Genomic DNA, 18516 nt, shown 5'->3' on the forward strand with positions numbered 1-18516 from the left:
GAGGGTTCCAGGATGCATCCGGTGTTCCACAGATCGGTGCTCACTCCCTACAAGGCACCGCACAGGTTTCAGGAACCAGGAACGGCGCCGAGTCCGCTCCGAGAGGGAACCGGGCAAAGGGGAGTGGCACAGGAGGTGCGCATCAACGAAGTCACGGAGATTTTGGACTCCAGATGGGGGGAAGAGGGGGTAGAATACCTTCTCGCTAAGGAGGGCACCCCGGCCAGTGCCAACAGCTGGGTGCCGAGCTACGCTTTAGACGAACCTCTGCTCAAGGAAGAGTTTCATGCCCTCTTCCCACATAGGCCAATGCCAGCAGACTTTTTCGACGACTGGCTTTTCACGCCCACGCTTTCAGCCAGCACGTTCCGGGGGTTCGACTCGGACGAGGAACCGACACGAGACGCCCGTTCCCCGGAGGGGTCACCCTCGGGATCTGCTTCAGAACCCTCGTATTGGTGGGATGATCGACCAGAGGAGCAGTGGCGCAGAAAGTGGCTGGAGGGTCCAGGACGAGCAACGTCTCCAGAAGGAAGCGAGGGAGAGACGGACATGGACGTTTTCGGGGACGACCCGGGTTTCGAGCACGGCGGCACAGAGATGGAAGCAGAGGTGACCGTCGTCGACGAGAGCAGGGAGGAAGAACCGGAAGACTTCAGATGGAGGCCCGCCACGGGAAGCGAACTGTACCCGACATTCGTCCCCTTGACACGGCAGCACCCAGCTCCCGCACCGGAAGGAGGGGAGGGGGGAAGAGGGGGCTTCGAGGGGGGGATGGATGTCAGGGGTTCAGGAGCAGAGGCGAGGGCAAGGGAGGAAACAGAGAGCGAGGGGGAGGAGGCAGAGGAAAAGATGAGTGATGACGACGACCCGAGATCTCCGAGTCTTTCCAGTGAATCAGAAGATTCACAAAAAGGAGCACCAGTGGCCAGGGCAAGGGGGGAGACTAGGGGGACACCCCAGGAAGATAGAGCCAGAGGGGACTCAGAGGGGAGCAGTTGGAAATCGGGACCAGCGTCACCGCCAGAGAGCAGGGAAGAGGAAGGGCGCCAGGGATCAAGCGCTGGCAGCTCACAACAGGAGGGAGGGCACGAGTCAGGAGTGGCCACACCTCCATCGGGGAGCGAAGAGACGGTTAGACGGAAAGTGGAAGGTTGGGCGCGCGCGCCAAGTTCAAATGCACAGGAAGGTGGCGCAGTAGGCAGCCCGGAAAGGGAGCCAGGTCCTAAAGCCCGGCGCAAGGAGACAGGAGGGTCCGGGGGGTCAGCGTCAGAAGAATCCCGGAAGGAAGAGACCCCGGGGGGCAGAGGGACCCAGAGGAGAACTGTCAGGCGGAAAAGGTGGAGCAGGGCTAGGATATTAAGTTGGTGCACAAGGGGCGGAGACTCAGACGGAGCTTCGCCGATCTAAGCATAAGACGTAGAGTTGCACGCAGCAGCTTGAGAATGGAAACTGTAACTCAATAAAGACTTTTATTTAATGATCGCTGGCTAGCGTGATCCTCTGTGAGCTAGGATCTGGAAGCAACCCTGACAATATATAAAAAAACTAAACTAAAACAAAGGCGCTTATCTTCTTCGCTTTTAGGTGATGTACACATTTGTCGCAGCAGACAGCGACCTAGAAAAGGGGCAAATGCCGCTTTTGAAATGGTTCTGGCTGTCAGCAGCTTTTATAAATACTTGCAAAAAATAATAATAGTTAAGTAAAAATATCATAACCTATTAATCTAGACATTTAATCAATTAATAAAGTGAATATTGCCATGGATGTCCATAGAAATTTCTTTTCTTTTGAGGGGGAATAAAACCCAGAAAGAGGAGAAGGATTAGTTTCTCTCATACACAAACAAAAAATGAGAAGAATGGGGTCTGTACATTTTTGCCTCGTATCTCAGGTTCTAATAACTTTCTCTTTTTAAAAACTGAAAAGCTAGGACTCTGGGGATTATGGTTCATCCGGGTGGAGGGGGGAGAGAAGTGCCCCCATTGCGGATGTCCATGAGCCCTACTTGCTATTAATGGATGCTATTGCTTTTTTATCACCACTTACAAGCTCCAAGCTTGTAATCCATTTCCCTGCTTTTTTTTAGTTTAAAAATGGGTTGTGTCTGCAAAGAGTGAGGAAATCAACCTTCTGTGGATGCCTGCAAAGCTGTTTCCGTCCCCTGTCCCCCCGCCAGACTCCTGTGTTTTATGTATTTATTTATAAATGACACTTATATCCTTCTCTTCCTCCCAAACCTTGCAAAGTGGTCCAAGCAATATCTCCCCAACAGAGCCAGCCCTGCGTAGCTGTGTCGTAGTTCTGAAGGTAATGCATGCAGACTCCAGCATATTAGCAGTGGAAGAACAGGATGGGAGGAAAGGAACCCGAGGAAAAAGAAGGGGATGAAAGGAAAAACCGACCCGACCAGCTTCGTGACGTAACGTGAGACGTGTGGGAATAAAGAGGCCATTCCTTTTGCACTCGCGTGTGCAACCAGAGCTACACTGCTCTGGAAGCTCGGAGCGCTGTGGCACAACTCTCCCACCTTGGCCCCTCAAAGTGCAATTTTGATAATGCTGTCAGCCACTCATGGAGAAGTGTTCACCTCCAGGACATTCTTCAGAAAAGGTGGCTTGGGCTTATTGCCAAGAGCATGGGTAGGCAAACCAAGGCCTGAGGGCTGGATCCGGCTCAATTGCCTTCTAAATCCGGCCCGCGGACGGTCCAGGAAACAGCGTGTTTTTACATGAGTAGAATGTGTGCTTTTATTTAAAATGCATCTCTGGGTTATTTGTGGGGCATCTGAATTTGTTCATATACAGTGGTACCTTGCAAGACGAATGCCTCGCAATACAAAAAACTCGATAGACGAAAGTTTTTTCCGTTCGCGATTTGCCTCGCAAGACGAATTTCCCCTATGGGCTTGCTTCGCAAGACGAAAACGTCTCGCGACTTTTTTTCTTTGACTAAAAACAAAGACATGTTTTGTTTATAAAGTTAATTTATTTTCCCTTAAATTTTTGAACTGCTCTTTACAGTATGTGTGACTTTAAAGAGCAGTTAATAAACTGTTGTTGTACCAAATTTGGCTTTGTTTGGACTTTTTTTGACCATAGGAACGCATTAATTGATTTTCAATGCATTCCTATGGGATTTCGTGCTTCGCAAGACGAAAAATTCGCTAGACAACAAAAATTGCGGAACGAATTAATTTCGTCTTGCGGGGCACCACTGTATATTTTTCCAAAATACAGTCCGGCCCCCACAAGGTCTGAGGGACAGTAGACTGGCCACCTGTGAAAACGTTTGCTGACCCCTGGCCAAGAGAAGAAGAAGAAGAAGAAGAAGAAGAAGAAGAAGAAGAAGAAGAAGAAGAAGAAGAAGAAGAAGAAGAAGAGTAGTAGTAGTAGTAGTAGTAGTAGTTTGGATTTGATATCCCGCTTTATCACTACCCGAAGGAGTCTCAAAGCAGCTAACATTCTCCTTTCCCTTCCTCCCCCACAACAAGCACTCTGTGAGGTGAGTGGGGCTGAGAGACTTCAGAGAAATGTGAGTAGCCCAAGGTCACCCAGCAGCTGCATGTGGAGGAACGGGGAATCAAACCCGGTTCACCAGATTATGAGTCTACCACTCTTAACCACTACACCATGCTGGCTGGAATTGTGAGGCCAAAACAAACACCTTATTCAGGGAGTAGGCAGGTCACAACCACCTCTTCTTGACAAATTGGCCTCAACGGACATGTACCCTCCAACATTCCTCAGATGGAAATAGGGACATATTATATATGCAATAAATAAATACATAAAGAGAGAGCATCCGAAATTAGGGCACTTCTTGGCTGCTGCTAATTTCAGGTAGGAGTCAACTGCGCGCCAGCAAATTCAAGATGTCCAGTTAGAGCTGGTTGCGTGTTCTGTCCCAGAAAGTTCTTCTCTGAAAGATCAGAAAAGAGATGAGGAAACAGGCAGGGAAACAGTTGGTGCTTGCTCTGATGCAACATCATCTCTTCTCCCCACAATCAAATCAGAGCGGATGCTGCTTTAAATACCCAACATCCTCTAAGCTCCCTGCAAAGAAATCAGGATGAGTGATGAATAAACAGGCTGCCTTTCATTGCCTGGGGAAATAAAAAGCTATTTGCCTGGTGTCGAAAGGATAATAATGAGTCACCGAGAAAGGCAGACAGGAGACAACTTTGCAAACAGTGAGGTGCCACCCCCGAAAAGGCCCTCTGCCCTGTTGCCACACAGGATACTTTAGAAAGTGGCAACATTTATGGGAGAGTGTCAGATAGTCAGTGGGGCAGCTAGGTAATTTTAGATGCCAGACCTAGTCCACATTCACACCACACATTTAAAGCACTTTGAACAGTCTTAAAGGTAAAGGGACCCCTGACCATTAGGTCCAGTTGTGGACGACTCTGGGGTTGCGGCGCTCGTCTCGCTTTATTGGCCGAGGGAGCTGGCGTACAGCTTCCGGGTCATGTGGCCAGCATGACTAAGCCGCTTCTGGTGAACCAGAGCAGCACACGGAAACGCCGTTTACCTTCCCGCCGGAGCAGTACCTATTTATCTACTTGCACTTTGACGTGCTTTCGAACTGCTAGGTTGGCAGGAGCAGGGACTGAGCAACGGGAGCTCACCCCGTCGTGGGGATTCGAACCACCGACCTTCTGATCAGCAAGTCCTAGGCTCTGTGGTTTAACCCACAGCGCCACCCGTCTCCCTCTTAAACAGTCATGTCTTCCCCCAAATGATTTGGGGAGCTAGAAGTTGTGAAGGGAAACATTTAAATCAAAGCTAAAACCCTAACAAATGTACACTCGTCACAATGACCCAGTCACCCAGCTGAGAAAGCCTGTTGTGGGGGGGGGAATGTTTTCAGTTGCTTCCCTGGGGTGCAGATAGTGGGCATCTGTCATATTTCTTGAGCAATGATATTCCACAGAGTAGGGGCCACCCCAAAGAGATCCCTGCTCCAAGTTACTTTCTGGTATCTTTCGAATTTGCAGAAGAAGCTCTCCCTCAGTCAGCACTCACCTATGGCATGGGCAAAGTGTTACATTCTGCTAGTAGTTCGCCCCTCCAAGCAATGTAGCCAACACATTCTGCACCAACAGCAGTCTACGGACCATCCGCAAGGAGTGCATAGCCTTATATTCTCCTTTAATGAATCTTACAAACATTACGCTAATATGCATCTCCTATTTTTATTGTTTTTTGTGCACTTCTTCTTATAGTTTTGGAACTTTGACCATCCACGTTTTTGTTTGCGTGATTACCGCACTTCCACACATACACAAAGGTGAGTGATGGGGTAGCAAAGCGGCCTTTGAGGATACACAGAAGTTTGCCACCCCCCAAATAAATCCCTGCTGCTTATCAGCGTTATTGAGAGATAATATGATCGCCGTAACACTTGTCCGGCAAATGAAAATCCTTGAAAGGCTTGTGTGTAATGTTTTCATTCTCCCCCTGTCCCCCCTTCTCTTTTTTTGGCCTTCAGAATATCATCTTGAAAACACACCAGCCCTCAAACAGATTCCTTTGTCTGTTCGCCAGGTTGGAGTCTTTCCACTGGCTCTGATTCGAAGGCACCTTGGTCTGATTTCGAATGCTGCCATCTCTCAGGATGGCATGCAGAGATGGAACGTCGGCTCTGTGCCTTAACCTAACCCCGGATCTCTCCTTGGCAAAGGGATGCCAGGATTGCCAAATTACTTAGGAGAGCAGGGGGTGGTGTAGGGGAATCAAGGATGGTGCTTTAGTGATACGGGCAACCGTCTCCCAGCGATTGAGTTGGGAAGGGCGCAAGTCTCCCCGTTCCTTTCGAGTCTCCAATTTGGGCAACGACCAAGGTCACGAGTTCAACAGTCAGGGCTTTATCCTCTCCGCCAAGCCCTTGCTAGAGTGCTTGGCTTTGATCTGAAGAACGAGACTCAGCTCCCTCTGAACTTGAGTCCAAGATGGTGACGGGCAAAGTTTTGGCTTCCACTCCGCCTTGGCTGGCCTGACTGGAGGTTAGATGAAATACTTGTCTGACCCAGACAACAACAACAACAAAAAAAGCCCAGTCCTTGCCAGTTGTGTTAATAAAAAATGGGAGGGGGAGATCAGAGACATTATCACCAGTAGCACTGCCATACATACACAATGTCTTCATTTCCACTTTAAACAGAGTCACCCCTTTGAACATACAGTTGCCTTGGACCGACCCTGCTTCAGTTAAAGTCAAGATCAATTTTTTCACATTGGCTTCCAGTGTGTGTGCTGGGGGGGGGACTCAAACCACACACTTTCTTTTGAAACAACTCACTTGACTAGTTTGCACATGTGGCCTTTTATTCCAAGGATGAACGAGGCTCCTGGCTCCCACATAAGAGAACTCCTGGCACGTCGTAAGTAAGTAAGGAGAGCTCTGCTGCTGGATCAGGCCAAAGGACTATCGAGCCCTGTATCCTGGTCTTACAGCAGCCACCTGAATCGGGATAGGACTAAGCCAGAGAGATGGTCCCATCACTTCCTGGAAAATAGAAGGGGAAGAAATGGAGGCAGTGAGAGATTTTACTTTCTTGGGCTCCATGATCACTGTAGATGGTGACAGCAGCCACAAAATTAAAAGACGCCTGCTTCTGGGTAGAAAAGCAATGACAAACCTAGACAGCATCTTTAAAAGTAGAGACATCACCTTGCCAACAAAGGTCCATATAGTAAAAGCTAAGGTTTTCACAGTAGTGATGTATGGAAGTGAGAGCTGGACCATAAAGAAGGCTGATCGCCGAAGAATTGATGCTTTTGAATTCTGGTGCTGGAGGAGACTCTTGAGAGTCCCATGGACTGCAAGAAGATCAAACCTCTCCATTCTGAAGGAAATCAGCCCTGAGTGCTTACTGAAAGGACAGATCCTGAAGCTGAGGCTCCAATATTTTGGCCACCTCATGAGAAGAGAAGACTCCCTGGAAAAGACCCTGATGTTGGGAAAGATGGAGGGCACAAGGAGAAGGGGACGACGGAGGACGAGATGGTTGGATAGTGTTTTTGAAGCTACCAGCATGAGTTTGACCAACTCATGCTCATTCCACAGCGGGAGGCTGTGGAAGACAGGAGTGCCTGGCGTGCTCTGGTCCATGGGGTCACGAAGTGTCGGACACGACTAAATGACTAAACAACAACAAGCCAGAGAGAACACCACATGCCTGTTGGATCAATCCATCAACTTCTGATGGGTGATTTGGAAGGATTGGGTCCGGCATCACTTTCGCTGCCCGGGTGTGCCAGTATCCATTCTCAGCAGAGTTACATCTCAACTCAGCTCCTTCCTTGGAAGTGTCTTCAAGGTTGAAGGTACAAACAGTTGTCAATAAACACTCATTGATGCCATAAAGATTCAGTCAAGTGCAGAGGTTTACTTGACAGGCATAAAAGCATATTGGTAGCCAATATACACAGCCGTACCTTGGTTTTCGAACAGCTCAGTTCTCGAACATTTTGGCTCTGCTGAACACCACAAACCCAGAAGTGACTGTTCTGGTTTGTGAACTATTTTTGGAAGCCAAACGTCCAATGGGGCTTCCGATTGGCTGCAGGAGCTTCCTGCAGCCAATCAGAAGGTGCGCTTTGGTTTCCGAACGTTTTGGAAGTCGAACAGACTTCTGGAACAGATTCCGTTCGACTCTCAAGGTATGACTGTACAGACTTTCACCCCTGTCGTGGTTAAGGCAATGCTTAGAATCCAGCAGAAGTCCAAGATGTATTATAGTATTTTAATATTTTTTTGGAAGCCACCCAGAGTGGCTGGGGAAGCCCAGCCAGATGGGTGGGGTATAAATAAATTATTATTATTATTATTATTATTATTATTATTATTATTATTATTATACTGTGCACATCCAAAGAACAGTTCCCACAGAGAGCTTCATTGCACAGACAAAACAAACTCAGCCTTCTTCTGCTTCTGGAAACTTCTGCCCTGTTCTCTGCTTCTGGAACAAATTATTCTCACACAGAGAGAGAATATCCAACTATGCCTGCCCACCCTCCAACATTCCTCAGAGAGCCAGTGTGGTGTAGTGGTTAAGAGCGGTAGTCTCGTAATCTGGGGAACTGGGTTCGCGTCTCCGCTCCTCCACATGCAGCTGCTGGGTGACCTTGGGCCAGTCACACTTCTCTGAAGTCTCTCAGCCCCACTCACCTCACAGAGTGTTTGTTGTGGGGGAGGAAGGGAAAGGAGAATGTTAGCCGCTTTGAGACTCCTTAAAGGGAGTGAAAGGCGGGATATCAAATCCAAACTCTTCTTCTTCTTCTTCTTCTTCTCAGATGACAGTAGGGACAATCCATTCTGCATCAATGACCCCTCCCCTGGGTCAACTATTTACATGCACTGCCAATGGATGTGGGGAAAGGGTGGGGCTGGCTGAGTTGCCCCATGGTTGTTATCAAGAGGCGTATGTAACAATACCATGCTGGCAAATGTCTTGGTTATATGTGGGAGCCTTAGAATACCAAAACTGTGAGGCTTCCATCAGCCCACCTTGAGCGTCAGAAGAGGCACCCACGTCAGATGTTTGCAAGGCAGCACTTCTGCGCCAGCCATGTGGTCTCTATGGTTGGTGGCTATGACTGCAGAAGGGACCTGTCCCCTCCCCACGGATCCCACTGTGAGGGGCTGGGACGCCGACCCCACCTCCTCTTCCCCACTTGCAGAATTTGGGAAGACATCGTGAGAAGTCAGGATGGCTTAAGGGTTTTCATGACCCTGCTCTGGAGGGTAGGACTCGAACCCATGGCTTCAAGTTACAAGAAAGGAGATTCTGACTAAACATCAGGGGAAACTTTCTGACAGGAAGAGCTGTTCATCTGTGGAACAGTCTCCCTCAGGAGGTGGTGGACTCTCCTTCCTTAGAGGTTTTTAAGAAGATGTTGGGTGGTCATCTCTCGTGGATGTACGTTTCCAAGCACTGGCCTCGGTCCAGTATACCTGAAGAAGCGTCTCCACCCCCATCGTTCTGCCTGGACGCTGAGGTCCAGTCTTGAGGGCCTTCTGGCGGTTCCCTCATTGCAAGAAGTGAAGTTACAGAGAACCAGGCAGAGGGCCTTCTCGGTAGTGGCACCCGCCCTCTGGAACGCCCTCCCACCAGATGTCAAAGAGAAGAAGAACTACCAGAGTTTTAGTAGACATCTGAAGGCAGCCCTGTTTAGGGAAGCTTTTAATGTTTGATGTATTACTGTATTTTAATATTTTCTTGGAAGCCGCCCAGAGGGGCTGGGGAAGCCCAGCCAGATGGGCGGGGTATAAATAATAAATGATGATGATGATGATGATGCTCTAGTTGAGATTCCTGCATTGCAGGCGGTTGGACTGTGTGACTCTTGGAGTCATCAACAAGCTTGCTCCATCTTCCATGGGACAGCCCTTGAGATATTTGAAGGTGGCTACCAATTTCACACAGAAGCACATCATTGCTTACTTCAACTCGCCGGTGGGAACAACGCAGAGGCCATGAAAGAAGGAAGGGTAACAACAGGAAGATTTAAAGGAACTATTGGAAACTCAAGGCAGTAGAGATATAAGATGATCAGAGCCCCACCAAATCTGAAGCATGGGAAGTCCCAATAAAAATTTATAACTTGGCAGAATATTTGGACCATATGATATGTATTTGTATAATTTGGAATATTTAATGTGATTGGATTGGATTGTTAAAATGGAAAATTTAATAAAAATTATTTTTAAAAATGAAAAGAAAGAGAGAGAGATATTTGAAGATGGCTCTCATATCTCCTCTGTCTCCTCTTCTCCAGGCTAAACATACCCAGCTCCTTCAACCGCTCCTCATCTGTCTGGGAGCTCAACAGTTATCTCAGTAGGTTAGAGCGCGATGCTGAGAATGCCAAGGTCGTGGGTTTGATCCTCGTATGGACCACCTGCATATTCCTGCCTTGCAGAGGGTTGGACTAGACGACCCTTGGGTTCCCTTCTACGATTCTGTGATCTGAAGGGCCCACAGCATAGCCACCCCTGGGGAGATTCTGGGTTAGAACCGGAGAGCTTTGGCCGCCTCTTCTTTGGAACGGTTGCAAAGATCAAGCTGTTCACCTGGCATACAAACAAGGTATTAAAAGCAATTCTGGGTGTTTATTGCTGGCGTGGAAACTCTCCATGGTGATGATCAGAAGGGATGGCATAGTAACCAGAGCTCTGTGCTACAGGAGAGCGAGAGAAAGCGTTATCGCAAGCAAAGGCCTGGGGAGGTGCAGATAAGCAAGAACATAGACTGCTCAGTCCCATTAAAGTTTGTCATGCACCAAATGTTTTTTTTTTTGGGGGGGACAACTGAAGTAGAACAAGGGGATTTCTGGACGGCCTTAACTTCAAGGATGTAAAATGAAGCTGGAAGGAATTTGCTCCCCTTACCTTTCCCCCCACTCCCCAAAAATAATAATAATCCAAATTTCATCTATATTTCCGAAAAGAATGTTTTTATTCATTTTTTCAAATAACCGTAACACGATGATACAGGCCAGAGCAAACCAACAGAAAACAAACAAACCAAAATTGGGGCAAAGATTCCAGGAAAAGGGATAACAACCTGGGACTACGTAGGCGTGAGGACCTGACTTTAGATGCACACATACGTTGGCTGAAGATCCCAGAGATCAGCCAAGCAATTATTTTAATATCCTTCTGGTTATCTTGGTGGTCTTTGATCTAAGGCATGGGTAGCGGGTGGCGCTGTGGGTTAAACCACAGAGCCTAGGACTTGCCAATGAGAAGGTTGGCGGTTCGAATCCCCGTGAGGGGGTGAGCTCCCGTCGCTCGGTCCCTGCTCCTGCCAACCTAGCAGTTTGAAAGCACGTCAAAGTGCAAATAGATAAATAGGTACCGCTCCTGCGGAAGGTAAACGGCAGTGGCGTAGCGTGGGTTGTCAGCACCCGGGGCAAGGCAAGTAATTTGTGCCCCCTAACCTGTGGATTTGCGCCCCCTTACCCGTGGATTTGCGCCCCCTAACCCTAACCCCCAGATGTTGCACCCGGTGTGGCCTGCCCCCCCTGCACCCCCCATGCTACGCCACCGGTAAACGGCATTTCTGTGCACTGCTCTGGTTCACCAGAAACGGCTTAGTCATGCTGACCACATGACCCGGAAGCTGTACGCCAGCTCCCTCAGCCAATAAAGTGAGATGAGCGCCGTAACCCCAGAGGCGGTCGCGACTGGACCTAATGGTCAGGGGTCACTTTGCCTTTACCTTTATGGGTAGGCAAACTAAGTCCTGGGGGCCGGATCTGGCCCAATCACCTTCTCAATCTGGCCCGTGGACAGTTGAGGAATCAGCGTGTTTTTACATGAGTAGAATGTGTCCTTTTATTGAAAATGGACCTCTGGGTTATTTGTGGGGCCTGCCTGGTGTTTTTACATGAGTAGAATGTGTGTGTTTATTTAAAATGCATCTTTGGGTTATTTGTGGGGCATAGGAATTCGTTCTTTTTTCTTTCTTTTCAAAATATAGTTCAGCCCCCCCCCCAAGGTCTGAGCGACAGTGGACCGGTCCCTTGCTCAAAAAGTTTGCTGACCCCTGATTCTACAAAATTAACTAACACAACAGAACTGTACCAAACTTTGTAAACTGAGTGATATGCACTGGACTCATCAATTTCTCCACCAGGGCTTAAGAATATACGATGAGCCTGACAATATTCCATACCCTGTTGAGTCACGCGGTCAATGAAAGACCACCCAATACTTGGCTATCTCTTTGAAGGTAAAATATTCTGCAAATATTCTCTGGATGTGTGGATAATATTAGATCTTTAGCACTTGCATTTGACAGCCGCAGATTTCGTGGTAGCTCCTAGGCTGCTGCTGCAGTGGACAGATGACAGTATCAGATCAATGACTAGATGTAGGGTTGCCTGGATTTTAGATGACCTTCATTCATCCATTCATTTAGCCAATCGAGAGAGCAGAAATTCAAATTTTGAGAACTGCTTCCGACTCCAAAATGCAAATGCAGGATTTTTATTTTTATTTTTTAATAGATATTTATTGAAGATTTTCCATTTTAGTAGATTAAAAAAACAAAAAGAAAAAACAAAAAGAAAAATTAAAAACATATACAGTTTACAATCCTTATTTTTCAATAACATATTTCCCTGACTTCCCCTCACCTCCCCTTCTTATATTCCAATTCAAATTGTTAGTTCAACAAGTTCTTATCCCCAATTTTTTAACTTTTTTATGTTTAATTCATTGTAAAAACCGATTTTACCTTATAAACATCAGTACTCATTCTTAAATCCTTTTTTTCTAAAGTCGACCCAAATTCCCTTCCACGAATTCCCCACTTTTCATACAAATAACAAAGCAGTGGGGTTTGGGGATCCAAAGGGTGTATAATTATAACTTGTCTTTTTATTTTTATTCTGCGAATGCTGGATTTTGAGGCTAGCTTTCAACAACAAAAATATAGCTTGCAAAATCTGAAATGTCATAAAGTGGCTGGGGCAACCCTGCCAGATGGGCAGGGTATTATTATTATTATTATTATTATTATTATTATTATTATTATGGTACCTCGGGTTACAGACACTTCAGGTTACAGACTCTGCTAACCCAGAAATAGTACCTCAGGTTAAGAACTTTGCTTCAGGATGAGAACAGAAATTGCGCGGCGGCAGCAGCAGGAGACCCCATTAGCTAAAGTGGTGCCTCAGGTTAAGAACGGACCTCCAGAACGAATTAAGTTCTTAACCCGAGGTACCACTGTATTATTACTATTATTATACCACTTCTAACAGGGGTCACCTGCATCTTCACCATCCCAGTTCTTCAGCAAATCTTGATTCTGTCTGGGCTGTCGTTGGGCCCAAACCACGGTACATGTTAGATTTAAATTGCATGTCTTTCACCAAAGAATTCTGGAAACTGTAGTTTGTTCTGGGTTCTGGGAACTGTAGCTCTGTGAGAGGTAAACTACATTTCCCAGGCTTCTTTTGGGGATGCAGTGTGCTTTAAATGTATGGTGTAGATGCAACTATAACAACAAAAGCATCCAAAGGACATCAGGTTGGGGAAAGCCAGTGTGGTGTAGTGGTTAGAGGGTTGGACTATGACCTGGGAGACCAGGGTTTGAATCTGCACTCAGCCTTGAATCTCACAAGGATGACCTTGCGCCAGGCCTAGCCTACTCACAGGGTAGTTGTGAAGAAAAAATGTGGAGGAAGAGAACTATATGCACCATCTTGAGGAAAAAGGGGCATATTGATGTTGTGGTTGGCATCTCTCTGTCTCAAGAGACAACGAAATGGACTTCTGAGAGGCACAATCTAACCATCTTAGGGATTCCACTCTGGATTTGTGTAAGGTTTACTCCTGAGCTTTTTCTTCTCTCGAAGGTGTCCCACAAGACAGTGGTGGTTCAGGATCAGAGTTTTCCTTCTCCTAGATGGGCTCCTAGATGGAGAGCCAGTGTGGCGTAGTGGTTAAGAGCGGTAGTCATGTAATCTGGTGAACCGGGTTCGCTTCCCTGCTCCTCCACATGCAGCTGTTGGGTGACCTTGGGCCAGTCACACTTCTCTGAAGTCTCTCAGCCCCACTCACCTCACAGAGTATTTGTTGTGGGGGAGGAAGGGAAAGGAGAATGTTAGCCGCTTTGAGACTCCTTAGGGTAGTGATAAAGCAGGATATCAAATACAAACTCTTCTTCTTCTTCTCCCTTCCCAGGTGGAAGAGCCCCACCTGCCCCTATATAGATATAAAAAGGTAAAGGTACCCCTGCCCGAACGGGCCAGTCTTGACAGACTCTGGGGTTTGTGCGCCCATCACACTCAAGAGGCCGGGGGCCAGCGCTGTCCGGAGACACTTCCGGGTCACGTGGCCAGCGTGACAAAGCTGCATCTGGCGAGCCAGCGCAGCACACGGAACGCCGTTTACCTTCCCGCTGGTAAGCGGTACCTATTTATCTACTTGCACCCGGGGGTGCTTTCGAACTGCTAGGTTGGCAGGCGCTGGGACCGAGCAGCGGGAGCGCACCCCGCCGCGGGGATTCGAACCGCCGACCTTTCGATCGGCAAGCCCTAGGCGCTGAGGCTTTTACCCACAGCGCCACCCGCGTCCCCCCCGCCACCCGCGTCCCCCCATATAGATATTATATGATATAGATATAATAAATCATAAATAAATGAAGTCTTCTCTCTCGCACCCACAAATTTCACTACAGGCCTATGAACGGTTCTCAGCTAGACTTGTTTTGGCCCTTCATGGATCTCTGTTACTTATTTTATCACCCCGTTTGTACAAATAGCAATATCAAGAGACAATGTCACCGTGGGCAATTCACCTTCCAACACAGTGCTCTTGGCTACTGCAAATAACCCTCCCCGTCGTCGGTTAAGATCAAGTTGTCTCTGTGTTTCTCCGCGCAGCTGTCTGAAACAAACATGAAGGGGAAAACACTCTTTGGCACACTGAAACCATGAAATGCATGCAAAAAAAACAACAACAACCCAGGACTTAATTAAAATTGCCTTTTCAAATTATGCTGCTGGAAGAGGGCAAAGTAACCGCATCCCGAATTGTTCCAACACTGCTGGAGCCCAGCGAAAACTCCATTCATCCTATGTATGGGATGCTACAACATCAAAGGGAAACATTTAGCCCCCTCCCCTACACACACACACCAAAAAAATAAAAGGCATTTCTTGTCTTTTTGTGCTGTGTAAATCATCTCCAGCATTGGAGTCCATTGTCTCCTCTCCCTACATCTGAAGCCTCCTGCGGGAAAGTAGCAGCGAATCGAATCTGAGCATGTAAATCAGGTGGCAGGGGGAAAGGGGGGGATTGGTCCTGCAGCTGGTGATGTCATGGTGGTGACATCATCCACAGGACCTATGGACCATGGAGTAGAGATGGTCTACTGAACTGGAGAGGGAGATGACCAGAAAACAATGAAGCCGTGGGCTTAAGCCAGGGCCGGGGAGATGAAGCAACATGAACCCGCCTGATGAGAATTAGTGCCCCTCCAGACTAAGGATGGGGAGAATTTGATTCTGCTTGCATTTTGCAGTGAGGTTACGAAATCCGAACTGTGTTTGGAAGGTTGAGGGGCTTCCACCATAAAATGTGGAACTTTTACTAGTGGTCTAGAAGATCATAGAATCATAGAATCATAGAGTTGGAAGAGACCACAAGGGCCATCGAGTCCAACCCCCTGCCAAGCAGGAAACACCATCAGAGCACTCCTGACATATGGTTGTCAAGCCTCTGCTTAAAGACCTCCAAAGTAGGAGACTCCACCACACTCCTTGGCAGCAAATTCCACTGTCGAACAGCTCTTACTGTCAGGAAGTTCTTCCTAATGTTTAGGTGGAATCTTCTTTCTTGTAGTTTGGATCCATTGCTCCGTGTCCACTTCTCCGGAGCAGCAGAAAACAACCTTTCTCCCTCCTCTATGTGACATCCTTTTATATATTTGAACATGGCTATCATATCACCCCTTAACCTCCTCTTCTCCAGGCTAAACATGCCCAGCTCCCTTAGCCGTTCCTCATAAGGCATCGTTTCCAGGCCTTTGACCATTTTGGTTGCCCTCCTCTGGACACGTTCCAGTTTGTCAGTGTCCTTCTTGAATTGTGGTGCCCAGAACTGGACACAGTACTCCAGGTGTGGTCTGACCAGAGCAGAATACAGTGGCACTATTACTTCCCTTGATCTAGATGCTATACTCCTATTGATGCAGCCCAGAATTGCATTGGCTTTTTTAGCTGCCGCGTCACACTGTTGGCTCATGTCAAGTTTGTGGTCAACCAAGACTCCTAGATCCTTTTCACATGTACTGCTCTCAAGCCAGGTGTCACCCATCTTGTATTTGTGCCTCTCATTTTTTTTGCCCAAGTGCAATACTTTACATTTCTCCCTGTTAAAATTCATCTTGTTTATTTTTGCCCAGTTCTCTAATCTGTCAAGGTCGTTTTGAAGTGTGATCCTGTCCTCTGGGGTGTTAGCCACCCCTCCCAGTTTGGTGTCATCTGCAAATTTGATCAGGATGCCCTTGAGTCCATCATGCAAGTCGTTGATAAAGATGTTGAATAAGACCGGGCCCAAGACAGAACCCTGTGGCACCCCACTAGTCACTCTTCTCCAGGATGAAGAGGAACCATTGATGAGCACCCTTTGGGTTCGGTCAGTCAGCCAGTTACAAATCCACTGAGTGGTAGCATAGTCAAGACCGCATTTTACCAGCTTCTTTACAAGAATATCATGGGGCACCTTGTCAAATGCCTTGCTGAAATCAAGGTAGGCTACATCCACTGCGTTCCCTTCATCTACCAGGCTTGTAATTCTGTCAAAAAACGAGATCAGGTTAGTCTGACATGACTTATTTTTCAGAAATCCATGCTGACTATTGGTGATCACAGCATTCCTTTCTAGGTGCTCACAGACTGTTTGCTTAATGATCTGCTCCAGAATCTTCCCTGCTATTGATGTCAGACTGACTGGGCGGTAATTATTTGGGTCCTCTCTTCCCCCCTTTTTGAAAATAGGGACAACATTTGCCCTCCTCCAGTCTGCCGGGACTTCGCCTGTTCTCCAGGAATTCTCAAAGATGACTGCCAGTGGTTCTGAGATCACATCTGCCAGTTCTTTTAATACTCTTGGATGCAGTTCATCTGGCCCTGGAGACTTGAATACATCTAAACTAGCCAAATATTCTTGTACTATCTCCTTAGTTATTCTGGGCTGTGTTTCCTTTGCTGAATCATTTGCTCCAAATTCTTCAGGTCGGGCATTGTTTTCTTTATCGGAGAAGACTGAGGCAAAGAAGGCATTGAGTAGTTCAGCCCTTTCTGTGTCCCCTGTTTGCACCCGTTGGGTGCCTTCCGGCTTTCTGCCCTTTCCAGCGCTGATATCCTCCTGCTGCTACCAATCTGGTATTTACCACCAACATATGACGGTAGAATAAGCCCTTGAAAAGGCTGGGCAAGGGGGGAGACCCACCCAGGGAGTAAATTCTCTTTTTCAGAAGGGATTGGTGCGTGTGTGTGTTTTTTCGCCCCCTGAAATAAATCTCCCAGAGCTTTCCAGCCTAGAGAAAGCTTAAAGACAGTCAATGGAGAACAGGGAGAGAAAATGACAAAACATTATGACAGGGGACACTGTAAAACAGACCTTGTGGAAATCAGCCGAGAGCAGAACAGGTTTGATGTCAGTCACCGTGTGGGAGTTCATGTCAAGAATAAGATTATTTTCTTTCTAAAGGAAACGCCATTGTAACAGCTCAACCGAGATGGAGAAATCCCTCCTCATGCTCCTGACTCAGAATTCTCAAATTCACGCGGAGGTTTTCAGATGGAAAAGGGTACGTCTAAGCGCAGTCCTGGAACCTGTCTAAAAAAAGCAAGGGAGATGCCTGAAACCAATGACGTGGAGAGCACCTCTGAGCATGCACAGAGGGCCGTTACCTTCGCTGCTGGATTTGTCATGTCTAAGCCGAAGCAATGTTGCAGTTGCCTCCGCTTCGCCCGACCCCTTTCTCTGATACTCGCTCTGCCATTACAGTGGTACCTCAGGTTAAGTACTTAATTCGTTCCGGAGGTCTGTTCTTAACCTGAAACTGTTCTTAACCTGAAGCACCACTTTAGCTAATGGGGCCTCCCGCTGCCGCCGCACCGCCAGAGCACAATTCCTGTTCTCATCCTGAAGCAAAGTTCTTAACCCGAGGTACTATTTCTGGGTTAGCGGAGTCTGTAACCTGAAGTGTATGTAACCTGAAGCGTATGTAACCCGAGGTACCACTGTACTCATTTAGAATTAGAAAAATTCCCTAAATTATGTGATGGACAGGAACAAGAAAAGACAAGACAAGGTGACGTGACAAGGAGTTTATAAAATAATGCAAGGCCCAAAGAAAGAGGATAGGGGGGAGTTTTTTCTCTCTTTCTCCTAACACTAGAAGTCATGGGCATCCAGTGAAGCTGAATGTTGGACAATTCAGGCCAGATCAAAAAAAGTACTCCTTTGTGCAGCATGTATTTAAACTATGGAACTCACTTCCACTGGAGGCAGCAATGTTCACCAACCTGGTTGGCTTTCAAAGTGTTGGTTGGCAGGCTTCCCACAGGCATCTGATTGGCCACTGTGAAAACAGGACGCTGAACTAGATGAGCCGTGGGCCTGATCCGGCAGCAGGTTCTTTTCATGTTCTTATGGCAAATTGGGGAGTCCGTGCCCCTATGGGGCAGACATTTTCTGCCCCCACCAAAACAATTTCAAAGGAAGGAAATACAGTCACTTTCTGGGAGAATTTATCTCTATCTATCTATCTATCTATCTATCTATCTATCTATCTATCTATCTCTCCTGGCTGGCCAAAGAGCTGCTCTAAGGAGCCGGAAACAAAGGCAGCAGGCAGCCTTCAGAGCATCTTCTAAGTGCAGAGCAGTGGTTCCCTCACTGCAAGAAGCGAAATTACAGGGAACCAGGCAGAGGGCCTTCTCAGTAGTGGCACCCTCCCAGTGGAACGCCCTCCCA

At 47.5% G+C, this 18516-nt stretch overlaps 1 long non-coding RNA gene across 1 annotated transcript in view; it reads right to left on the reverse strand.

The window, feature by feature from the left end:
- Positions 1–18266, reverse strand: part of LOC309531170 — a 35930-nt gene extending 17664 nt beyond the window's left edge. Inside the window, exons 1-2 of the long non-coding RNA XR_014219118.1 lie at positions 17155–18266; positions 14327–14415 (exon numbers count right to left, since the gene is read on the reverse strand). This is a non-coding gene — a long non-coding RNA (uncharacterized lncRNA). The remainder of the gene's footprint in view (positions 1–14326; positions 14416–17154) is intronic.
- Between the last annotated feature and the right edge of the window lie 250 nt (positions 18267–18516).

Source organism: Podarcis vaucheri (assembly GCF_965113315.1).
Source record: "Podarcis vaucheri genome assembly, chromosome: 1".
NCBI lineage: Eukaryota > Metazoa > Chordata > Lepidosauria > Squamata > Lacertidae > Podarcis > Podarcis vaucheri.